The sequence below is a fragment of the Prionailurus bengalensis genome, chromosome F2 (assembly GCF_016509475.1).
Source record: "Prionailurus bengalensis isolate Pbe53 chromosome F2, Fcat_Pben_1.1_paternal_pri, whole genome shotgun sequence".
Taxonomy (NCBI): domain Eukaryota; kingdom Metazoa; phylum Chordata; class Mammalia; order Carnivora; family Felidae; genus Prionailurus; species Prionailurus bengalensis.
This window is the reverse complement of record NC_057353.1, coordinates 83,472,288-83,498,090: the sequence shown is the minus strand read 5'-3', so window position 1 is coordinate 83,498,090 and position 25,803 is coordinate 83,472,288. Positions and strand designations below refer to the sequence as shown.

General features: G+C 46.4%; 1 protein-coding gene across 2 annotated transcripts in view; it reads left to right on the top strand.

The window, feature by feature from the left end:
• Window positions 1-13,699: 13,699 nt before the first annotated feature.
• ARHGAP39 (Rho GTPase activating protein 39) overlaps window positions 13,700-25,803 on the top strand; it is a 110,004-nt gene continuing 97,900 nt past the window's right edge. Inside the window, exon 1 of one of the 2 annotated variants that reach the window (XM_043602123.1) lies at window positions 13,700-13,920. The gene's annotated coding sequence lies outside the window, so the exon portion shown is untranslated. The remainder of the gene's footprint in view (window positions 13,921-25,803) is intronic. The other variant, XM_043602124.1, reaches the window with a different exon arrangement.

Here is a 25,803-nt window from a genome sequence, read left to right as displayed (position 1 = left end):
GCTGACAGGACTCTTCTAACAACACTTGGGGCTACTTTTCTCTTGGGCTTCCCTGGAATGCTGAGTCCACCTACCCCTGGTTACAGTTTTTCATATTGCCTAGGGCCTGCTTCTGACAGCCTGACAATTACTCCTGTGATGTATATGGTGCTCTATTGGGAACCCTCAACCAGTGTTTGGGTCATGCGTTAGGAGGTTCACGTTGTATCAATTTCCATGTTGTGTCTCCAAGAGGGTGTTCTAGACCTGCTTAACTTGAATCTCCATTACTGGTCTATAAGACAAGGTTTGTACAAACAGATTTACACTATTTTGAATGCTCTAAGTGTAAAAACAAGCTTTTCCCGACATCTTTCCAACACTTTGAGGATTTTACAGCAAGACAAAGACTGACATGAAATGGCTGAGAGCTTAAACTGAAGTCTTATCCACATTTCCAGAATTAGTGATAATCCATTAAGCATGCACTATTTGATGATGGCATTGATTTAATTTTTTTCCAGTATGAATTGTAGCTGTAAGAAAACATGTGGTCCCCACCTACAGGTCTTCCCATATCTATTGTGTATATACAGCTCCATTCTAGAATAAATTTGACATTTAATGAAGTTTGAAACATGAGTGGTATTCACATGTAATGCATCAACAGGGCTTTGTCCATCAGGGTGAATTTTTTTATGTAGAATAAGATACACACTCTAATTGAAGGTTTTCTACATTCGTTACATTTGTGCGGTCTTTATCGGGTGTGAACTCTCATGAGTAAGTAGTGAACTCTGACTGAAAGCTTTTCTACATTCACTACATTTGTGCTATTTTGCTCCAGGATAAATGAACCCTCTGTGTAGTGTAAGCTGGGAGCTCTGGTTGAAGGTTTCCCCACACGCTGAATGCATAAGGTCTCTCCCTGTCTGAATTCTTTGTTGCTGAATATGCTGTGAGCTTTGAGTGAAGGCTTTCCCACGCATACTGCATTTATTGGGCTTTTCTTCAGTGTTAAGTAACTGATGTTGAATAGGGCATGAGCCCCAACTGAAGGGATTTCTCACATTCATTACATCACAGGGCTTCACTCCAGGGTGAAGTTTATAATGTAGAATAAAATGTGAATTTTGAATGAAGGTTTCCCCACACTCTTTACATGTGTAAGGCCTCTCTCCTGCATGAATTCTCTGACGTCTTCTAAGGAGTGATCTCTGATTGAAAACATTTCCATATTCATTACATCTATGGGGTTTCTCTCCAGTATGAATTTTTTTTAAATGTGTATTTTGGGGGCACTGGGTGGCTCAGTTGGTTAAGTGTCCAGCTGTAGCTCAGGTCATGATTTCCCAGTCCATGAGTTCAAGCCCCGCGTCGGGCCCTGTGCTGACAGCTCAGAGCCTGGAGCCTGCTTTGGATTCTGTGTCTCCCTCTCTCTCTGCCCCTCCCCTGCTCACATCGATCTCTCTCTCTCAAAAATAAATACACATTAAAAAAACTAACATTAAAAAATTTTTTAGGGGCGCCTGGGTGGCTCAGTCAGTCGAGTGTCTGGCTTCGGCTCAGGTCATGATCTCACGGTTCGGGAGTTTGAGGCCCGCGTCGGGCTCTGTGCTGACAGCTCAGAGCCTGGAGCCTGCTTCCGATTCTGTGTCTCCCTCTCTTTCTGCCCCTCCCATGCTCATGCTCTGTCTGTGTGTCTGTCTCTCTCTCTCTCTCAAAAATAAATAAACATTAAAAAATTTTTTTAATTTTATTTAAAAATTTTTAATAATAAAAAAATTAATGTGTATTTTTAAAAGAGAGAGAGAGGCAGACAGAAGGAGACAGAAGACCCGAAGCAGGATCTGTGCTGACAGCACACAGCCCAATGTGGGGCTTGAACTCAGCAACTGTGAGATCATGACCTGAGTTCAATCACTGAACCACCCGGTTGCCCCCAATATGAATTATTTGATATAAAATAAGTTGTGATTTCTGACTGAAGGGCTTTTCCATATTCATTACAACCACAAGGTTTTTCTACTGAATGAATTCTCTGATGCTGAAAATGACTAAAGTATTTCCTACATTCTCCACACTTAAATGGTTTCTCTCCAGGGTGAGATCTCTGGCATTATGTTGTGAGTTAAGACTGAAAGCTTTTCCATATCCACTACGCCCTTAACGTTTCCTTTCACTATGAATTAGATGATGTTGAATAAAGCATGAGCTACAAAGGTCTCAAATATATATTGCGTTTATATGGCTTTTCTCCAGTATGAATGTTGTTACGTCCTGCAAGACTTGAACTTCAACTAAAATCTTTCCCACATTCAGGGCACCTGTGGGACTTTCTTCTAGTATGAATTTGTTGATGTAGAATAAAATCTGAACTGTATTTAAAGCTTTAGCCACACTCATCGCGGGCTTCTTTTTACTTCGTATCTTTGCTTGTGCTACTTCTGCCCCCTTCTGCCATCGTCCTACCTGTACTTCAAGGCCTGGTTCCAGTTCTTCCTCTTCAGGCCTTCCTGACTCTATAGCCACTACCTCCACCGCGCTGTGGTGGCGGTACCTGTGGTACGCCCAGCGGGACAAATGGAGGGGAGTGAGCAAGGCCTCCAAGGAAGTGCCTCTTTGTGACAACACCTCCTGCTTCTCCCTTTCCCTATGAGGAACCTGGAATCGAGGGCAAGACCCAGAGATAGCCCCCTCCCTTTTTGACAAGTGTAAGACAGCAGCTTACTCCTCCCCCCGGGGCTGGGCATGTGGAGCCCTGAAGCATGTGTGGGCCTGCTTGCTCTTATCCACACTTCCGGGCTTCTCAAGATGAGGCCTCTGAAGACAGGTGCACTCGGTCAGTCTGTGCCTCTGCCTGGTGGTGAAGGAGGGCTGGCCAGATGCATTTCACATTTAGGCTTCCCCGCAAAGGCTTTCCTCCTTTCTCCTAGGATTGGGCCTAAAGGGGGAAATATAATCTGAAACTATTTTTTCTCTCATTAAACTTTGTTTGAATGGGTCTCAAAATTTTGTGACAGAGTTTTGGTCAAGTTTTTTTTTCCATTAAAAAGTACTGAAAACACCAAATGGTCCTTTCCTTCTGAAGATTATGGTGCATTGTTATTATGAACCAGTCTATTACTACTAAATTTAAATGGCCAATTGAGGCAGTTCTGAGACCATTCTTCCACCACTGGTTAAGAGTGGGGTTGCAGAGGGGAACCCGGGTGGCTCAGTTGGTTAAGTGTCCAATTCTTGATATCAGCTCGGGTTGTGATCTCATGGTTGTGGGATCAAGCCCTGCATCAGTCTCTGCACCGACAGCACAGAGTCTGCTTGGGATTCTCTCTCTGCTGCTCTCTGCTCCTCCCCTGCTTGCTCGTGCATGTGCACGCCCCCCCCCCCCTTTCAAAATGAATAAAAACTTTATTTAAAAAAATTTTTTTTAACGTTTATTTATTTTTGAGACAGAGAGAGACAGAGCATGAACAGGGGAGGGTCAAAGAGAAGGAGACACAGAATCTGAAACAGGCTCCAGGCTCTGACCTGTCAGCACAGAGCCTGACGCGGGGCTTGAACTCACGAACCGTGAGACCGTGACCTAAGCCAAAGTTGGACGCTTAACCGACTGAGCCACCCAGGCGCCCCTCAAAATAAATAAAAACTTTAAGAAGGGGGGTGGGGTAGCAGATATCGGGGACAATATTTATTTAGTCTATTACGCTTTCTGAGAAGACTGGGTGACCTGGCCAGCGACAGCAGCCTTGCCCACTGCTTTGATGACACCCAAAGCAGATGTCTGCTTCATGTCAAGAACGGCAAAACAACTTGGAGGAAGATAGTCACAGAAGTTCTCAATACACATGGGCTTGCCGGAGCCATATCAATGGCAGCATCACCAGATCTCAAGAATTTGGGGTCATCTTCCAGCTTTTTCCCCAGAATGGTGATCAATCTTCTTCAGCTCAGCAGACCTGCAAGCGATGAGCTATGTGACAACCCCACACAAGTGCATAGCCAGCACTGATTTGGCCTAGGTACTTCAAAATTATCGCCTGAGCCATGAAGCTGGGGGATTCCACTGATGGAGCAGTTTTGTTGTCACCATCCACATTGCCGTGATGAACACCTTTGACAGACATATTTTTGACACAAAAGCCCACACTGTTCCCAGAATGAGCTTCACACAAAGGCTCGTGGTGCAACTCCACAGACTTGAGTCCGCAGACTTGACTTCATTTGTAATATTGATTTGGTGATGAGGAAGATGCTGCCCCCTGGAATTGACATTCTAATGAGGAGACTGACAATAAACAAATAAATATATGACAGCAGACCAGGTAGTGACAGAGATTTCCTTTGAAAACTGGAATGTTCTCCCAAACCAAAATGCAAATGCCGCAAAGACAAGGACAAGGGCTTTGCTTGGCTTGCTCTTACCCTCAGCATCTAGAAGAATGCCCACAGGTGGCACACAAAAAGCACTTGTTGCATGAATGAATGAAAGGATGGAAGGAACGTTCCAAATGTAAACACAATGAAAAGTTCTGTTCATACAGCTGACCCTGAACAACACAGGGGTTGGGGCACCAGCTCCCCATGCAGTCGAAAATCTGCATATAACTTTTGACTCCCTAAAAACTTACCTACTAATAGTCTGCTGTTAACTGTAAGCCTTACCTATAGCATAAACAGTCAATGAACACATATTTTGTATGTTATATTATTATAAACTGTACTCTTACAATGAAATAAGCTAGAGAAAATAAAATGTCATTAAGAAAATCATAAGGTTACACTATTGGGACTACATCAGAATAAAAAGCTTTTGCACAGTGAAGGCAACCATCAGCAAAACAAAAAGGCAACCTACTGAACGGAAGAAGATATTTGCAAATGATATATCTGGTAAAGGGATTACTATTCACACCATGTCTTAAAAACTTATAGAGTTCCACACCAAAAAGCCCAGATGATCCCGTTAAAAAAATGGGCAGAGGCCTGAACAATTTTTCATGGAAGACATACAGACGTGAAAAGATGCTTGACATCATCAATCATCAGGGAAATGCAAATCAAAATGGCAATGAGATACCACCCTACACCTGTCAGAATGGTTAAAATGTAAAACACAAGTGGGGCACCTGGGTGACTCAGTTGGTTAAGCCTCTGACTCTTGGTTTCAGCTCAGGTCATGATCTCGCTGCTGTGAGATCGAGAACCGCATCGGTTTCTGCACTGACAGCGTGGAGCCTGCTTGGGATTCTGTCTCTGTCTCTGTCTCTGTCTTTGTCTCTGTCTTTCTCTCTCTGCCCTTCCCCCCAGTCACTATCTCTCTCAAAAAAATACATAAGCTTAAAGCAAAAGAAAAACACAAGAAATAACAAGTGTTGGGGAGGATGTAGAAAAAAAGGAACCCTCATGTGCTGTTGGTAAGAATGTAAATTGGTGCAGCCACTGTGGAAAGCAGTGTGGAAGTTCCTCAAAAAATTAAAAATAGAATTGCCATATGATCCAGTCATTTCGCTACTGAGTATTTACGTAAAGAAAATAAAAACACTAGTTTGAAAAGATATATTCACCCCATGCTTATCGCAGAATTATTTACAGTGCGAAGATATGGAAGGAACTCAAGTACCCACCAATAGATGAGTGGATAAAGAAGATGTGGTGTATATACACAGTGGAATATTAGCCATAGCAGAGAATGAGATCTTGCCATTTGCAATAACATGGACGGACCGACAGGGTATAATGCTAAGTGAAACATCAATTATAGAAAGACAAAGACCCTATATTTTCACTTCTATGTGGAATTTAAGAAACAAAACAAAAAAAAAAGAGCAAACAAAGGAAAATAAGACAAAAAACAAACTCAAATACAGAGAACAAACTGGTGGTTGGCAGAGGGGAGTTGTGGCGAGGATGGGTGAAGTAGATAAAGGGCATCGAGGGTACACTTATCACCATGAGTACTGGGTAATGTATGGAATTGTCAGACCATTATGTTGTACACCCAAAAATAATATAATACTGTGTGTTGATCTTAAAAAGAAAAAAGCAAAAAAAAAGAGAAAATAATAAGGAAGAGAGAATAAATTTACAGTACTGTATTGATATTGTTTACATTGTCCACTAACAAGATGAATCGTCTGTCAGTACCTATGTCAATACTGTCTTATATGATATAAAACACTGTAGATATTATAGGTGTTACTAACACTAGACATCAAAAATGAAAAGATAATGTGAAAAAGAAATTCATATTTATTTACAGGCATAACAATCCATGCATTGATGCGGGCAGTAACGGGATTGCTTTATGGTAGCTTAGTGTAATTAATATGATTGCTACACAGTAGCCTACCCTATGTACTAATAAATGAATTGCTATAAAATTTGTATGGCATAGAGTATTACAGTCATGTTCATAATATAGCATTAGAAACTGCTACTTAAAAAAAAGCACGCTTACCTATGATAGGCTGATACACATTTTCTCCAATCAGGAGAGAGAGAGACATATTGTACAGTAATGTAATTCTTTGAAAGCAATGTTATAAAATAGTAAGAAAACTAACGCATGAATTTTGTATTGAACATCCCTCACGTTATGCCTTTGTTATGCCCAGTTATGCCTAGTTGATGGTGATGACACAAAATATCTCATGAAGTTCTTGCCATACGGTTACTAGATTTCCACACAGGACACACACACAAGAGGCAAGTTTGTTAATCGGACTGCTTGATGGTTATTTACTATTCATCAAGTGGAAGCGGACCCTCATACAGTTCTCCATCTTCCTCGACTTCACGCTGAGTGGTCCGAGAAGGAGGGGAAGTGGAGGGGAGGGAGGCACACTCAGTGTAACCCTGCAGAAATACATCATCATTTCTATCTTGACTTTTTGGCTTTTTCACTTCTCTGGAAATGTTTCAGGGGTGCCTGGGTGGCTTAATTGGTTAAGCACCCGTCTTTGGCTCAGGTCACGATTGTACGATTGGGAAGTTTGAGCCCCGAGTCAGGCTCTGCGCTGACAATGTGGAGCCTGCTTGGGATTCTCTCTCTGTCCCTCCCTGTCTCTCTGCCCCTATCCCCACTTTGCGCCCCCCCCCACCCCGTCTCAAAGTTAATAAAATTTAAATTATTAAAATGTATTGTATAGGTGCTCATCCTTCCTGCACTGTTTAAATTCAGGGCCCATATCACAGAAGGGTCAGTGTTGTAAAAGAAGTCAAAAGCAGTCTTGAGTAATCAGAATCTCTCTGCCAGATTGCCTTATGCCCACTTGCTCTCTGTGCTGCTTCTTGTGCATCTTCTTCCTCATCGTCTGGCACTGGGTTGGAAACACTCACCTTCATCAAGTTGTCCTCTGTTAGTCCCTTTGGTCTGGTGTCTGTTAGCTCTTGAATTTCTGCAAGACCCACATTTGGAAGCCCTTCACCCCTCACCTTTTTTGCTATATCCACAATCTCGTAATCTCCTTGATTGGCTCTGTTGTAAATCCTGTGAAGTCACGCATAGCATCTGGACACGGTTTTCTCCACAAAAATTCGTTGTTTCAGGTTTGATGGCTTTCACAACCCTTTCTATAACAATAACGGCATCTTCAATGGTGTGGTCCTTCCAGGTTTTCATGTTGTGAGTTCCTACTGGGGTTCTCTTCCATAGCATTGACATACCTTTCCATAGAGTGCCATGAATAATGAGCCTTAAAGGTCCTCATGGCCCCCTGACCTAGACAGAGTTAGAGACACTGTTTGAGGGCAAGTAGACCACTCCAGTGCCTTCAGGATTGAACTCGTGGAGATCTGGGTGGACAGGTGCATGGTCCAATACGAAAAGAACTTTCAAAGGCAAGCTACTTCCCTTACTGGCAAGGTACTCCCTGACTTCATGGAGCCAGTCCAGGGAACGGCTTCTCATCCAGGCCTTCTGGTACAACCAAAAGACTGGCAGCTGGTGATTATTATTTCCCCTCAAAGCTCAGGAGTCAGCAGCTTTATAGATAAGGACAGTCCCAATCATAAATGAGACTGAATTTGCACAAAACGGTAGAGTTAGCCTCTCCCTTTCTGCCTTAAGGCCTTGCGCTCACTTCTCTTCCTTACTAATAAATGTTCTTTGTGGCATTTTTACCCCATGATAAGGTACTTTCATCTGCATGAAAAACCTGTTCAGGCAGATGTCTTTTCTCAATGATTTTTTTACTTTTTTTAATTTTAATTTTTTTAACGTTTTATTCATTTTTGAGACAGAGAGAGACAGAGCATGAACGGGGGAGGGGCAGAGAGAGAGGGAGACACAGAATCGGAAACAGGCTCCAGGCTCTGAGCCATCAGCCCAGAGCCCGACGCGGGGCTCGAACTCCCGGACCGCGAGATCGTGACCTGGCTGAAGTCGGACGCTTAACCGACTGCGCCACCCAGGCGCCCCTCTCAATGATTTTCTTAATGGCATCTAGGCACTCACCTGCTGCCTGTTGGTCAGCTGAAGCTGCGTCTCTTGACATTTTTTAAGCCAAACCTCTTTCAACAATTGTCAAACCGTCCTTTGCTGGCATTGAATTCTCCAGCTTTAGATCTTTCAACTTCCTTTTATATTAAGTTGTCCCAGAATGACGTGGCTTTTTTCTCAAATCATATCGGGGTCTCCAGGTATGCCTTATAGCAATTCTGCACCCACACAAAAGCTGCATTTTCAGTATGCGATAAAAAGGTATTTCGCAATAATTGTGAGGTTTTCAGTCCTCCTGGCAGAGTTGCAGCAACAGCTCCATGAATTTTCTTCACTCTATTTTTAGTGTTTTTAAGTTTATTTATTTCAAGAGAAAGAGAGGGAAGGAGGGAGGGCCAGAGAGAGACAGAGGGAGAATCCCAGGTAGGCTCCCCAGAGCCCGACACAGAGCCCGACATGGGGCTTGAACCCACAAACCGTGAGATCGTGACCTGAGCTGAAATCAAGAGTCAGACACTTTACCCACCAAGCCGCCCAGGCACCCCTCCCTCTCTCCTTTTTTTTTTTTTTTAAAGTAAACTCCGTGTCCAATGTGGGGCTTGAACTCACAACCCTGAGATCAAGAGTCGCCTGCTCCACTGACTGAGCCAGCCAGGTGTCCCTTTTCCTCTTTTTATAATGGTTCTTAGGCTGGATTCATTTATCTTGAGATCGCAGGCAACTGCAGCTGCCGAACTCAATCTGCAGCACATATGAAGCAATCCAACTTTTTCTTTTAACATCATTTTTCCTGCTTCCTGGGAGCATCATTAGTGGCAGTTCGTATGGGTCCCATAGTGTTATTCAAGGTTTATACTATTGCACTAAATACAATGAAAAATACATGAGAACCATGAGAGATGACTTGTATTGTGATACACAATTTACTGGAGAGGCAAAATGCTGATATGGGGTAATTAACGTCACAAGGCATTTTCAGTGGACCCTTAAAACACTGGAGCTCACAATAGCAACAGGAGGTGGCTGATATTTATCACAGTGGTACATTGTGTGCTGTGAAAAAAAACAAAATTTAACCAAGTAAATTTGAAGATCTAATTGTCTTTATTAAGTGATTCATGAATCAACCATGTATCAAGTAGAGCAGAGCTCCAAAAGGCCACAGAAATGGAACAGTTTTTAAAAGCAGAACAGGGAAGTCATAACCAGAAAAAAAAAAAAGAAAAGGATTATTTTAGGTGAGGTCACCTTCATTTGGGGACAAAAAGCCCTTAGAAGGTGGATTATCTCATCTTCCTTTGGGAGATGGAGAGGCCCATTTGTCAGATTACCTTCCTGGTGCTGACCAGAAAATTTCTAAGACTACATTTCTGGGGCAGGGCGAAAAAGCAATTAGGTTAGGTAGTAAGCCCTGGTTTGGTGACTTGGTCTATGTGATGTCATTTTGGGTCTGTAGCTTTTTTTTTTTAAGTTAATTAATTTAGGGGCGCCTGGGTGGCTCAGTCGGTTGAACGTCCGACTTCGGCTCAGGTCATGATCTCACGGTCTGTGAGTTCGAGCCCCGCGTCGGGCTCTGTGCTGACAGTTCAGAACCTGCAGGCTGCTTCGGATTCTGTGTCTCCCTCTCTCTCTGCCCCTCTCCCACTCATGCTCTGTCTCTCTCTCTCGGTCAAAAATAAACATTAAAAAAATTTTTTTAATTAATTAATTTATTTTGAGAGAGAGAGAGAGATAACACGAGTGCACAAGAGGGGGACGGGCAGAGAGAAGGAGAGACAGGATTCCAGGCAGGCTCCACACCATCAGTGCAGAGCCCGAACTCACGAACCTGGGAGATCATGACCTGACCGAGATCAAGAGTTGGACACTTAACCAACTGTGCCACACAGGAGACCCTGTAGCTTTCTTTTGAAAAAGACTGCAGCTAATTTTATGCAGTTATGATTTAATACTGCATCTTTAGATTGCTTATATTTCTCTTGACTACGAATGGCGCTATACGTGGTCTGTGAGTATTTGTGTGCATAAGTTTTGATAAATTTTAACTTTTTATAATCTCGTGTACATTTGACAGTAGTAGATGATTCAGTAGACTCGTATCTGCATATTTTATACATTCCTGACACACCTAACCTTAAAATTATTTTTTCATATTTCTAGGCTATGAAGTTTGCAAGTTTTTAAAATTTGTATTATTATTTTTTGATGTTTATTTATTTTTGAGAGAGAGAGAGAGTGCAAGCGGGGGAGAGGCAGAGAGAGAGGGAGACACAGAATCTGAAGCAGGCACCAGGTTCTGAGCTGTCAGCACAGAGCCCACATGGGGGAGGGGGGAGGGGAGGAAGCCCACAAACCGTGAGCTCATGACCTGAGCTGAAGTCGGACACTTAACCAAGCCACCCAAGGGCCACTGCAAGTTTTCCTAAATTATCACAAATCCCCAAAACATTTTCTAATATATTTATTGAAGAAAATCCACATATAAGTGGATCCACACAGTTCAGAGCTATGTTGTTTAGGGACCAACTGTATATATTGTGAAACTGAATAAAGTAAACTTCGTTTAAGACGGAGTTGGGAGGCCAGCAGAGGGAGCTCACCACTCCTTGCAGCCTAATACAACTTTCGTGTACCGAACTCACTTGCAGGTAGATACTCCGTACTACCCACTTTCCTCTATAAAAGTTTTGCTCTCCTTTGCTCTGAAGACTTGCCTACGGTTTTGCTTTAGCTTGTTTATCCTGAATTGCAATTCTCTGCTAGTACCGAATAAGCCCATTTTTGCCGGCAAAATAACTGGCAGTTTTATTTTTAAAGTTACCAATATTGTTAATTATTTGTACTCTCTTAACAGAACGTAATTTCCTTTTTACCTTGGCAATGTTTCTCACTTCAATTATTTCACTGTTTCAGTGATATTAAATTTCCACCTGGGTTTTATTTTGGATCATTTCTCCAATATATATTTTCCCATATTTATTTTTTTCCATTATATAAACACTTTCACCTATGTTTGGCAGGAGGTGGGAAAGGAGAATGGAGACACACTAGTAGGTCTACATCTTTTTCCAAGGAAACCTTCATTCACCCTCTCACTTCCTAGTTTACATGTACCTGGAATGGTGAAGGGCAAAGAATTATGGAGCAGTCATTGGCAGCATCCTAGAAGCCCTGAATATAGGTGTTTGCATCTTTCTAGAATACGTGGACATGTCTTACCTGCTGTCCTTAGCCAAAATACTGACATCCTGTGTGGGGCGCCTGCGTGGCTCAGTTGGTTGAGCGTCGGACTTCGGCTCAGGTCATGATCTCATGATCCATGAGTTCGAGCCCCGCATCTGGCTCTGACAGCTCGGAGCCTGGAGCCTGCTTCAGATTCTGTGTCTCCCTCTCTCTCTGACCCAGCCCCATTCATGCTCTGTCTCAAACATACACATTAAAAAAAAAAACCAACTGACATCCTGCGGTGTTACATGCATACGACACACGAAGTCATTGGAGCCCTGAACTTGTACATCCAGTGCTCCCGTCAACAAAAGGAACTCAGACTCAACATGTGGGATGTTCCTGATAGGATTACCAGATGACAACAGAAAAAAGTACACTGGAGTCAGCAACAAGTGACCTAAATAGGGATGTGTTCCATGGAATTGGAGGATGAGAGGAGAAAGAGGTAAGAGTTGCAGGCAGCTTTTTGAGCAGCACAGCCACCAGGGAGGCTGAGGGGCGGCATAGACCTGGGAGGAGGCTATGAAGTTAAAGGAGCCCCCCTCCCTTTTTTTTTGGTCTATTTGTAATGAAAAATATCAGAGTGTATTTGTATGCTCATGGAAATAATTAGAGAAAGACAAACAGACGATTAGGAGAGGAGATAGCTACGCACAATCTTTGAAAATTTAAGAGGGAGCAGGTTCCAGTTCTCCAGGGGAGGGACTGCCTTAGGTAGGAGCAGGGAAATAATGCTTGCACATTTTCAGGAAGGAAGGTGAAGGGCAGAGGATGGATATGGGTGGCCCTTTGGGTTTGGTGATAAGAAGAGTTTTGGTCTCATCTGGGAGGTTCAACTAGAGAGGCCTGAGAAATTCTGGTGGTCACTTGGAGAGTGAGGGGCTTGTGCTACCTGAGAACGTCACAAGATTGCAGGTGAGTGTGAAGTACTCATTTTAAGTTTAAAGTGAAACCACCTCGCCTGGGTGTGTGATGTTTCTCCAGCGGTCATGATGGAGAATGGTTGGGTTCATCCAGGGTGGGTTTTCTCAGGTGCCTACAATGGAGACGGAGCTCCAGACAAAATAGCAGAGACCACCTGTCCACGCGTTTGGGTATGAAGTGTGAGGATGGCCCAAAAGGGAGGTGCACGAGTGGTGCCACACTCCTGGTCAGAGAGCTCCCGAGGAGACATGGCAGCAGTGGAGCGCAGCAGGAGTGAGCTGCGGCACAGGAAATGGAACTCAGTTGAGGATTTTTTAAAATCGAGCTTCCGGCCCTTTGCGGTTTCTCCGATGGTGGGATGCAGGGTGTGGCCAGGGACCGAGTGGTGTGGGCTTCTGTGGTTCGTTGTGAGTTTCTGGCTGTTTAGCTTAGAAGCAGAAGTCAAATGCAACTTTTAGAAATGGATATGGGTAATAACGATTTTTAAAAGCTTGAAGCTAGCTAGAGACATTAGAGAATGCTGAAGAGAGCACTAGTAAAGATGAAACTGAGCAATTACCAAGAGTTAGGAATGACAGAGCAAAATGATAGAAAACAATACAGACACGGAGGATACAGATCGTCCGACTTAGCTAACAAATTACGAGAGACTACGAGAATGGAGGAGAACCAATATTTTAAAGAGACAAAGGCTGATAACTTTCCAGAATCCAGGAAAAGGGAAATCTGAGATTCAGGGGGTCCGATATGGTTTCCGGAGGTAAAATGACACCAACTCCACAGCGAGACGTCTGAAGCGTCAACTGCACCCACCAAAGGGACATGGAGAGTCTCCGGAGCGATCACACTGGAAGGGTCGGCCAGGGTGCGGGCCGTGGGACTGCCAGGAGGGCTGCCCGTTCCGCGGGGCTCACCTGCCCGCTCGCCTCGTGGGCGGAGCCGGCTCGACCGCACTCCCGCCTCCCGGCAGGCCGCGCGCGCCCTCGGGCAGGATTCTGGCTCCCTGCGGGCCGCACGCCGGCGCACGCGCACCGGGCTCGCGGAGACGCCCCCTGGCGGCGGGAGCGGGGAGGCGCGGGGGCGGGGCCGGAGGCGGGGGGTTGCGCTGGTGACGGGAGGACGCGCGGCTGCGGCGCACTGGGCCGGCGGCGGCGGCGGCTTCGGCGGCGGCAGCGGCGGCTTCGGCAGCTGCGGCGGCGGCGCAGGACGCGGACCGAGCGGGCTGCTCCTGCCGCTGCTCCTGCTCCTGCGGTGGCGGCTGCGGCGGGAGAGCCGCGGAGAGCTCGGGTGCGGCGCTCAGGCCGGGATGAAGGGCTGTGGCGGCGCGGCCCGCGAGCAGCCGGCGGGTGAGAGCGCGGGCGGTGGGCGGCGCGGGCCAGGAAGATGGCGGAGGGGCCGGCGCTGCGGCCCCCGCCCGGCCTCGCCGAGGTCCGGGCCCGCGGCCTCCGAAAGGGCGGACGGGGCTGCAGCCGGGGCGGGGAGGGGAGGGAGCGTGGGTGTGCCGGGCCGGGTTGGGCGGAGGCGCGGGGCGCTGGGGGTCGAGGCCGCGCGGGGGGCAGGGTGTGTGAGGTGGGTGTGAATGTGCCCGGCCCGTGGTGGGCGTGAGTGCGAGTGTGCCCGGCCCGTGGGTGACCGTGAGTGTGGCCCACTGACGGTGAGCGTGAGTGGCCTCGGCCGTGGGTGAGTGTGGGTGTGAGTGTGCCCGGCCTGAGGGCGGGCCCGAGTGTGGGGCGTCGGCGTGGTTTGCGGGGCTCAGTCGGGGCGGGGTGCGGGGTGGGGGCTTTGTCCGGGCGCGGGGAGTCGTGTCGCGCGTCTCTGGGTGCGGGCCGTGTCCGCAGGGCTTCGCAGACCTGGCCTCTGCAGCGCGGCAGGCTGGGGCGCCCCGGGGCGCAGCCCTCCTGGAGCCGGAATTCTCTCGGTTGCTTCCTGGTTGCGGGAGTGGTGTGGGTGGAGGCCGCGTGTTCCGTGTCGAGGGCTACGAGTGAGGCAGGCTGTGCATCTGGGGGTCAGGACGTCTTTTATTTCAAAACGTGCGGCCGGCTGCGAGGCCGCGGCAGCTGTGGGTGTGTTACATGCTGCTCCCACCAGCAGCTGCTGTGGGCGCTGCGCAACCTTCAACAGCAAAAATGCAGCGCACCCCCCCCCCCCGTCCCCCCCGCCGCCCGCCCTCCGTTCGGTGTCGTAGGGTTTAACCAAACCTCCAGTGACCTCTGCAGAAACCTACAGTTGCGAGGCTTCGTGTTCCTCCCATGGTGCAGACAATAGGAGATTTGTCTTCGGAGCCAGTGAGAGGAATTAGAGCCTGTGGGTCCGGGGTGCCTCTGTAAACAGCAGGTGGTTCCCGGGCAGCGGCTCCCCTTTCACAATGAGCTAGGTGTGTTTCTTCTCGCTGGGGGAGGGGAAGGAGATTCGATAGGAGGTGTGACTGTAAAACAAGGAGACCCTGCGTAAAGCGTTCTGGGCGCAGACTTGATGACCCTCCCGCGCTTGCTCAGTGAGTGACCAGAGGCCAGTGGATCTCTCGGCCTGCACTTTGTCTAGTCAGCCGTCTTGCCAAGAGTGGAGAAGAGGGCGGGTTCTGGAGCCAGACTGCCTGCCTTTGAGTCCTGACTCTTCTGTTTACTGGCTTTGTACTCTGTGCCTTTGCTTTCTCATCTGTAAAATGGGAACACCAGTCATACTGGCTCCCTAGGTCGCGAGGACTCAGTGAATGGAGACACAAACACGTCGGGCCCCGTACATTGTACGTGTTGGGCAGAGTTGGGAGCTGTCACTGCCGAGATCTGGTTTCCAGGGCCTGGTTGCTTGGCTGCTGGCTCTTCAGTTGTGCACTCCTGGCACCGCCTTGGTTTTACACTGACTTGAAGCCTTTGACGCTCTTTTCCTACACAAGCTAGCTGGGGTCATCGTCTTTCTAAAGGCAAACAACAAATCTCGTGAACTTCGATACATTATTCTGTATAAATAAAATACATATCAATTATTATGTATTTATAATGTGTACGTTATGAAAATGTTTTGAGAAGAAGAAAGCTGCTAACGAGCCACTCAGTCCTGTGGTAGTTATTTATTGTCCTTGGGGGCAGGTAGGGTTCTTGTAGACAGAAGTGAGATTTCATTCTCTGAGTTAAACCACCGAAGCAATTGTCACACTTCACTGAACAGTGTTATCCTTGTAATAGGAAAGATAATTTATTAACACACTTAAATGACAGGACACAAGCCGCAGAATAAGAACTTGGAATTACCAGTTCTGTAACATTCTGTCTTGCTAAGCTGTTGGAAGAAGTGATTTAACGTGCTTCAGAGCAAAGCAGGCAAATTCCTCATTTCCCAAGGAAATGATTCTCAGATCTAGGGAGAGTATCTTAGATTCTTAGATTTACCGTAGATAACTGCATCTCATTTCCTTTAAATCTGTGACACTAAGACTGGGGGGGGGGGGGATCCTTCTACTTTAAGTAGAGTCTTTGGACATTTGTGGGGTTTAAGGGTGAGAATGTTTAACGTTCAGAACAAATGGTGACGCAATAGCTTATGTGAGCAAAGTTTAAAATCTCTGAGATAGAGATAAAAATGCCTATCCTACCTAGCCTTTCCTCCTGCACGTGTGCTGGGGTGGACTCTTCCCCCCCCCCCCCCCAAGGAAATAGAGGGTCTGCTTTGTACTCTGGGTGGTCTCACCAGGGTGATGGTGCCAGCCAGACTAATCCCCTCAGCCTCAGACTTGGCTGCCAGCCTCCGGATGCAGAAGCCCTTTAGGCTTCTCAGACCCTGCATCCTTCTTCACCGTTGGCCTCAGCCCTTTGATGCTTTGTGACCGTCATCTGGCTGGTTTCTACCTGGAACAGCCTGGTGTTCCTAGGTCTTCCCCTAACCACAACATCTTGCTGCGGGTTCTACTCATTGTACCCGCCAAGTAGTTACCAAATTTATCCTTCCTCAGACTGATCCTCCAGGGCCTGTGCGCTTTCGCATTATGGCTGCCCCTTCTGGGTCGGCCCCCTTTCCTCTGGCTCAGGTGATGTGTTCAGAGCATTGGTTCTCACCCAGCGGTGATTTGTCTGTAGAAGTTTTTCGGTGTCCCAGCTTGGGGGCGGGCGCTCCTGGCACTGAATGTGTGGAGGCCAGCACTGCTGCTAGGGCACCCTGCGATGTACCCAGCAGCCACCCCCCCCCCCCCCCAGGCAGGATGCCAGGCTGTGCTCCTCCCTGGCTTCCCGTGCCTCTTACACTGTTCTTTCCTGTGTGCCCTGACTCGCACTCTGCTCTCCAGTGACACCAGCCAGTGCTACAAGGCCAAGCCCTACTCCACGTTCCCTCCCTCCGCACCTGAAAACAGCACAGCTTGAGTGACCCCTTCATCTCCTTTGACCCTCAGTGGGGCTTGTCCCAGCAGGAACCTGTCTTGATCCCTCCCTTACTTAGCACATCAAGTTCTCCTTCTGTATCCCATGGTGCTCTTAGCTATGCCTTTCTTTGGTCACTGCACAGATGAGAGTTGTCTCCCCTCTGCACTGGGAGGTCTTTGAGGGCAAGAGATGTTTGTGCTCTCAGTGTCTCGTTGCAACATTTTCTTAGTGCGTTGACATCAGTAAAGATGGTGGGTTTGGGCAGGATTCACCCTGGAGAGGACTGGCCCTTTATTCGTTTCCTCCATGTTGGCTGCTTACAACTAGCTTGCTTTCTTAAGTATAATTTTTTTTAATTTAATTTTTAATTTACATCCAAGTTAGTTAGCGTATAGTGCAACAATGATTTCAGGAGTAGATTCCTTAATGCCCCTCCCCCATTTAGCCCATTCCCCCCCCCATCCCTCCAGTAACCCTCTGTTCTCCATATTTAAGAGTCTCTTATGTTTTGTCCCCCTCCCTGTTTTTATATTATTTTTGCTTCCCTTCCCTTATGTTCCTCTGTTTTGTATCTTAAAGTTCTCATATGAGCGAAGTCATATGATATTTGTCTTTCTTTGACTAATTTCGCTTAGCATAATACCCTCCCGTTCCATCCACGTAGTTGCCAATGGCAAGATTTCATTCTTTTTGAGTGCCGATTAATACTCCATTGTATATATAAACCACATCTTCTTTTTTTTTTTAATTAAAAAAAATTTTTTTTTAATTTTATTTATTTTTTTTTGGGACAGAGAGAGACAGAGCATGAACGGGGGAGGGGCAGAGAGAGAGGGAGACACAGAATCGGAAACAGGCTCCAGGCTCTGAGCCATCAGCCCAGAGCCCGACGCGGGGCTTGAACTCACGGACTGCGAGATCGTGACCTGGCTGAAGTTGGACGCTTAACCGACTGCGCCACCCAGGCGCCCCTAAACCACATCTTCTTTATCCATTCATCCATCAGTGGACATTTGGGCTCTTTCCATACTTTGGCTATTGTTGATAGTGCTGCTACAAACATGGGGGTGCATGTGTCCCTTCGAAACAGCACACCTGTATCCCTTGGATAAATGCCTAGTAGTGCAATTGCTGGGTCTTGGGGTAGTTCTATTTTTAGTTTTTTGAGGAACCTCCGTACTGTTTTCCAGAGTGGCTGCACCAGCTTGCATTCCCACCAGCAGTGCAAAAGAGACACTCTTTCTCCGCATCCTCGACAACATCTGTTGTTGCCTGAGTTATTAATGTTAGCCATTCTGACAGGTGTGAGGTGGTATCTCATTGTGGTTTTGATTTGTATTTCCCTGATGATGAGTGATGTTGAGCATTCTTTCATGTGTCGGTTGGCCATCTGGATGTCTTCCTTGGAGAAGTGTCTATTCATGTCTTTTGCCCATTTCTTCACTGGATTATTTGGTTTTTTGGGTGTTGAGTTCGGTAAGTTCTTTATAGATTTTGGATACTAACCATTTATCTAATATGTCATTTGCAAATATCTTCTCCCATTCCGTTGGTTACCTTTTAGTTTTGCTGATTGTTTCCTTTGCTGTGCAGAAGGTTTTTATTTTGATGAGGTCCCAATAGTTCATTTTTGCTTTGGTTTCCCTTGCCTCCAGAGACGTGTTGAGTAAGAAGTTACTGCGGCCAAGGTCAAAGAGGTTTTTGCCTGCTTTCTCCTCTAGGATTTTGACGGCTTCCTGTCTTACATTTAGGCCTTTCATCCATTTTGAGTTTATTTTTGTGTCTGGTGTAAGAAAGTGGTCCAGGTTCATTCTTCTGCATGTTGCTGCCCAGTTTTCCCAGCACCACTTGCCGAAGAGACTGTCTTTATTCCATCGGATATTCTTTCCTGCTTTGTCAAAGATTAGTTGGCCGTACGTTTGTGGGTCCATTTCTGGGTTTTCTATTCTGTTCCATTGATCTGAGTGTCTGTTTTTGTGCTGGTACAACACTGCCTTGATAATTACAGCTTTGTAATACAGCTGAAGTCCGGGATTGTGATGCCTCCTGCTTTGGTTTTCCTTTTGAAGATTGCTTTGGCTATTTGGGGTCTTTTCCGGTGCCATACAAATCTTAGGATTGTTTGTTCTAGCTCTGTGAAGAATGCTGGTGTTATTTTTTGATAGGAATTGCAAGTATAATTTTTTTATTCTCGTAGATTGCCTTTATTTTTGCTTCCTAAGGAAAAAAATATCTTTTTTGGAATAGATAATTTATTCACATTCATGATTGGGCACAGTGTTGTGTCTGTCCTGTTTCTACCCCCAGGAGCCTGTGGTCCCCTGGAGGCACCCACTGTATCTCATTTGAGAGATACTTTGTAACTATAAAAGCAAATATATACACTTATTTTCTTTTTCCTACCCTTTTCAAAAAGTTTCTGAACCTTGCCTTTTTAAAAAAAAATTTTTTTTTTCAACGTTTATTTATTTTTGGGACAGAGAGAGACAGAGCATGAACGGGGAGGGGCAGAGAGAGAGGGAGACACAGATCGGAAACAGGCTCCAGGCTCTGAGCCATCAGCCCAGAGCCCGACGCGGGGCTCGAACTCACGGACCGCGAGATCGTGACCTGGCTGAAGTCGGACGCTTAACCGACTGCGCCACCCAGGCGCCCCCTGAACCTTGCCTTTTTAAACTAAATATGTTTGGGAGGTCATCCTGTATCAGTGCATTTCCCAGTTCATTCTTTCTCATGGCTGTGTCGTGTTTGGCTCCATGGAGGTGGTGTGATTTATCTAAGCAGCCCCTACTGCTGAATATCATACTTTGTGCAGTTACAAGTAACTTTGAAGGCACAGCGTTTGGTGATGTGGGAATATGCCTGTAGGACCCATCCCTAGAAATAGCACTTCTCTCTTTAATCATGTTTATTCCACTAGATTGAGTTTTGCTCTTGTTTCTTTATTTAACTGTCCAATTCCTTTGGTCATTTATTTCTCCCAGTTGTCTACATCTCAAATAATACAGTATTGTCAGGTTAAATGGGGTTCTCAATTGGAAGTTGGCTTACTTTTCATGTGTTCTCATGGGTAAGAGTGACTAGAACACTCCCACACAAGCACTTGTACACAGATATTCACAGCAGCATTTTCATAATAGCCAAAAAGTGGAAACAACCCAAATGTTCATCAACACATGAATGGATAAACAAGATGTGGTTTGTCTGTGCAGTGGAATATTATTTGGCAATAAATACACGTGAAGTACTGATTCATACTATAATGTGGGTAGATCTTGAAACATTGTGCTAAGTGAAATAAGCCAGACATCATATGATATGATTTCATTTGCATGAAACGTCCAGAATAGGCAAATCCATAGAAAGTGGATTAGTGGTTGCTAGAGTCTGGGGGATTACAGCTAAGAGTCATGGGATTATTTGGGGGGTAATGAAAACATCCTGTGATCGTGGTGAAGACTGTACGGATCTGAATATACTGGTATCAGTATAGTGTACACTTTAAATTTTTAATGATTTTTATTTTTGAGAGAGAGAGAGAGGGAGCGCGTGTGCCAGCAGGAGAGGGACCGAGAGAGAGGGAGACAGGATCCCAAGCAGGCTCCCCACTGTCAGCACAGAGCCTGATACGGGGCTTGAACTCACGAACCATGAGATCACGAGCCAAAGTCAGACGCTCAACCGACTGAGCCACCCAGGCGCCCCAAAATGGGTGAATTGTATGCTATGTGAATTTTATCTCAATAAAGCTATTAAAAACAAGAGTGACTAGGATTTTTCAGGAGGGAGCATTCCAAGGTGAGAGCCCACAGGGAGTCTTGGTGTTGACGCAGTCCTGGGGTGGTGGGGAGAAGTCCAGGGGGCAGCATGGAAAGTGAGGCAGTAAATCCCTGATCTTCAGAGCTGCCGGTGTACCGGATGCAGCACTGGTCCCACTTGAGTTAAGCTTTGACTCAATCCCTGACCAGTGCAGTCACAGATAAATTGCTGGTCACAGATAAATTGCTTAACATCTGCACCTCCGCTTTTGGTTGTGGCTCAGATTGTATCTACCTTGTTTATTTTTCAGGGGTGTTGTAAGGCTGAAGCAGGACTGAGTCCTAGAGGATCCTGTAGAATACCGAGTGTTATAGGCATGTAAGGATTTAAAACCTTAATTTTAACACCAAGAGGCTGATGAGTCAGCAGAGCCTCTCTTCTGTCCTCGTGAACACTGGTCGAAGACCAGCAAAAGCCCAGGTGTTTTTGGCTGCAGTGTAAACCAGCCACCCCAGCCAGGGTGCTGGGGCTCAGACCTGAAAGCCCTCATCGGGCTCCTGGTATTGAAGCTGATTTTCCTTTTTGAATGTACTCTTATGTCCATCCTGCTTCCTCTCTTTGTCTTTCTTTCATATAACTTTTATTACAGTGTATTATTAATAATTGTTGTAGTTTATTATTATGGTTATTAATCTCGTGTCATTTATGAGTTAAACTTTATCATAGGTACGTATGTATAGGACAAAACTTTGTATGTTTAGAGTTGGTTTTTGCCTGGGGTTTCAGGCATCCACTGGGGGCCTGGAACATACCCCCGTGGATGTGGGGGGCTGCTGTAATACTTACAGTGGTACAGTATGTATCAACTCCTTCAGTCCTCCTAGCAGTCCACTGAGGCCCCCTTCATTACCCCCCATTTTACAGATGACAAAACTGGACCCCCTCCTTCCAGTCAGGAGGCTGGGCAGGAGGGCCTCTCTTGGGCTTTTCTTGGGGACCCTAGAGTCTCTAGCACTAATCAGAGGGGCTGATACTTCCTTCATGGGTTGAGATTTACAGTAATATTGTCCCTAAGACACTGCTGGTGGTTTCCTATTATAGTCCCTTCAACCATTCCCTGGGATTTTTGTGATGGCCGGTATGTTCTTCAGAGCAGTTGGCATTGTGATGAAGCACCTGCGGCCCACGTTTCCCCAGTCCACAGTTCTCACGTTACTTGTGCATCACTTTGCATATGTTACCAATAAAGGGGAAGCGGCTTCTGAACTGTATTGTTTTTCTATTTGTGGGGTTGGCCATTATATTCTGTATTCACAATTCAGCTGTGCTATTAGGGTTCCTATTTCTTCCAACTCTGGGAAGTCCAAGAAGCAGCCTCTGTTCCCAAAAGTTGGGAGAGAATAACACTGTGGGTCCCAGCCCAGAGACCTTCATTGTAGGGATGTGTGGAGACCACAGGTGGCTGTCTAGGAATAGCATCGGCCTTCCTGCCTGTGGCCACTGGGGCCCAGGATGGCCATTGCTCAGGGGTAGAGCCCTTCTCCGTTGGTTTGTTAAGACTTGATGTCTGCTTCTCTGTCTTCCAGGCCCACCCATGTTTTTCCTGCTCCTGGTCTCTCCTGTAACCTGCTATGTGCCAGCCACTTGTCAGTCAGGTGACCTGAGATGGAGACAGACCAGACCCCTGGTGGGGGACACACGGGAGTGGATTGTGATACCCTCATGTGGACAGCAGTGGTAGACGCATCTATGGGATCTTGGGAAGAGCCCTGTGGTGGCTGTTAGCCTACCCTAGAATGAACAAAGTTTAGGTAGGCTTTTTGGAGGAAAGGGTATCTCATCTAAAAAGGAGGGGTATGTGTGACTGAGTCTCCAAGGGTGTTAGCCAGGCGCAGGAACAGTGCCCCTGGTGGAAAGGGCAGCACGAGGAAGGAAACGGCAGGTGTGTAGAAAGCTTCTCGTAGCACTCTGTGGCCAAGGAAGGGTGGGCAGGGCAGGAGGTCAGCAACTGGGGGCATGTCTGCAAAGCTGAGAGCGTGGAGGGTGCCTCCTGGAGGGGCAGCCCCCTCATCTAGACCCGCCTGCTGTAGTCAGAATGCAATTAAGTTCAGTGAGGAGTGTTGCAAGAATCTTTTTTAGCCCTAGCTGTAGCCATTCACTTCCTTTCCAGAAGACATCAGAACTTACATAAAGGTATTATCTGCCTTGATCCACGGTAATGTATTTTACATGATAAAATCACTTGTGAGGGTGGGACTACATGCCTGGTGGTGACAGTGCACAGCTGTGTGCGGAATGCTGTGGGGCAGGGGCTTCATCAGTGCCCCTCTGAGCCTGTGTGGTGGCCCTTATGGAGGCCTCATTTCATGTCACCCATGTAGTGCCTAAAGAATGCCAGCGTTAGGAATTTACAAACTGGAGTTGGCATTTACTCAGGACATGGAGGACCCTGATGGGCATTTGGAGAAGCTTGGCTGTCCCAGGGCTTCGTAAAGCTCTGTGCTTCCTCCCGAGCATGAAGCCTGTCCTGGTCAGGGTCCCTGTGTGGGAGGAGGGAGCACCACCGGCAGCACTGTTGGCGTTGGAGGCGGGTGGTCGTTCCTTTCTCTTCATCCACTGAGTGTCAGGCAGTGCTGCTGGTTGCTGGTAATGCAGGGGTGAGGCCCCTGCCTCCTGGAGCTCAGAGGCCAGTGCTGGGAACAGACATGCACTTGCCCGATTGTGGTGCCCTGCCCTGAAAGATGGGGGTGAGACTGTGAGAGCAAATCTAGGGCACCCTTTTCAGATGATGGGTCAGGGAAAACGCCTCTGGGTATGAGATCGAGTCTGAGGCCACAGTATGGATGGAGAGTGGGGAGGAGAATCAACCACGTGGCACCCCTGGGGCAGCAGGGCCCTGTGGACTGGGAGCCTGGAGCAGGGGAAGAGATGGGGCAAGGCAGGCAGCCAACCAGATCGTACCAACTACAGGAGCTGCCAAAAGGCTGACCTGAACAGCTGATCTTTTTGAAGCATCACCCTGGCTGTCCTATCAGAATGAATTAAGATGAAAGTACGGAAGTAGGTTCACGTGAGTGAACTTGGGATAGAGGCTAAGAGGTGGGCAGAGGTGTCCCATTGGTGGGGTTTGATGGGTTACATGTGGAGGGTGACGGGAGGGAGTGTGGCCACTGGTCTTAGATGCTGCTGTCCTGCTTCTCAGTGTCTTGTAGCACACATCAGAGTTGCATTCCTTTTTATGGCTGAATAATATTCCATTGTCTGAGTGCCACATTTTGTTTTTCTATCTTTTTAAAAAAATGTTCGATCATTTATTTATTTTGAGAGAGAGAGAACGCACGTGTGTGCTTGCTCGGGAGGGGCAGAGAGAGAGAGAGAGAGAGAGAGAGAGAGAGAGAGAGAATCCCAACCTGGCTCCACACTGTCAGCCTGACCTGGGGCTCTGGCTCATGAACCCAAACATGAGATCATGACCTGAGCTGAAACCAAGAGTCAGATGCTTAACAGACTGAGCCACCCATGTGTCCCCACATTTTGTTTTCCCATCTATCTGTTATGGACATTTGAGTTGTTTTCACTTTTTGGCTATTGTGACTAATGCTGCTGTTTGTATACATTTGTGAATAAATGTGCATGTTCCAGAACCAGTGTTTGGACATATGTTTTCATTTCTTTTGGGTATTTGCCTAGGACTAGAATTGCTACATCTTATAGTAGCTAAAGGGCTATGTTTGAGGAAATGCCCAAGTGGATGCATCAGTTTACATTCTTGCCACCAGTGTATAAAGGTTCCATTTTTTTCACATGTTCTCCAACACTTGTGACTGTGTGTCTTTTTCATTATAGCTGTCCTAATGGGTGTGAAGTACTATCTCATTATGGTTTTGATTTGCATTTCCCTGGTGGCTAGTGATGTTCAGTATCTTTCCGTGTGCTTATTGCCCATTTATATGTCAGCTTTGGAGAAGAGTCTGCTCAGATCCTTTGCTCATTCTTTAATTGGGTTATTTATCTTTTTGTTACTGTGCTATAAGTGTTCCGTGTATATTCTAGATACAAGCCCTTGATCAGATACATGATTTGCAAGTGTATTTTCCCATTCTGTGGTTGTCTTTTCCCTTTCTTAATGGTGTCGTTAGCACAGAAGTTTTAAATTTAACTTTTGATGAATTCCAATTTATTTTTCTTTTGTTGCTTGTATTTTGGTGTTGTAGCTAAGAAACCAATACCTAATCCAAAGTGATGAAGATTTACTCTTACGTTGTATTCTAAGAGTTTTATAGTTAATTTTTGTGTAAGGTGTAAGGTAAGTGTCCAGCTTCGTTCTTTTGCATGTGGACATCCAGTTGTCCCAGCACCATTTGTTGAAAAGACAGTTCATTCTTTCTCTGTCGAATCATCCTGACACCCTTGTTAGAAATAACCTGTGTGTAAATTGGAGGGTTAAATTTTTCAACGCTCAACTCTGCTCCATCGGTCTGTATGTCTGTCCTTATGCCAGTACCACCCTGTCTTTCTTGATTACTGAAGTTTTACAAGTTTTGAAGCCAGAAAGTGTGTCTTCCACTTGATCTTCCTTTTCAAGATTTTTTTTTCCTCAGTCCTTTGAACTTCCATATGAATGTCATGTTCAGCCTGTCAATTTCTGCAAAAAAGTAAGCTCAATTTTGACAAGGGTCTGTAGAGTCTGTAGATCAATTTGGAGTGTTTCGCCATTTTAACAATGTTAAGATAAACATTTCATGAACATGGGATAGCTTACCTGTAGGGGTTCTTTAATTTCTTTAAGGGTGGACGGTGGGGAGCAGTGGGTGATCCAGGTGGACAGTGGGGGACAATGGGTGATCCAGGTGGACAGTGGGGAACAGTGGGTGGTCCAGGTGGACGGTAGGGAGCGAGGGATGATTCAGGTAGATGGTAGGGAGTAGGGGATGATCCAGGTGGACGGTGGAGAGCAGTTGGTGATCTAGGTGGACAGTGGGGGACCATGGGTGATCTAGGTGGACAGTGGAGAGCAGTGGGTGATCCAGGTGGACAGTGGAGAGCAGTGGGTGATCCAGGTGGACAGTGGGAAACAGTGGGTGGTCCAAGTGGACAGTGGGGAGAAGGAGGTGATCC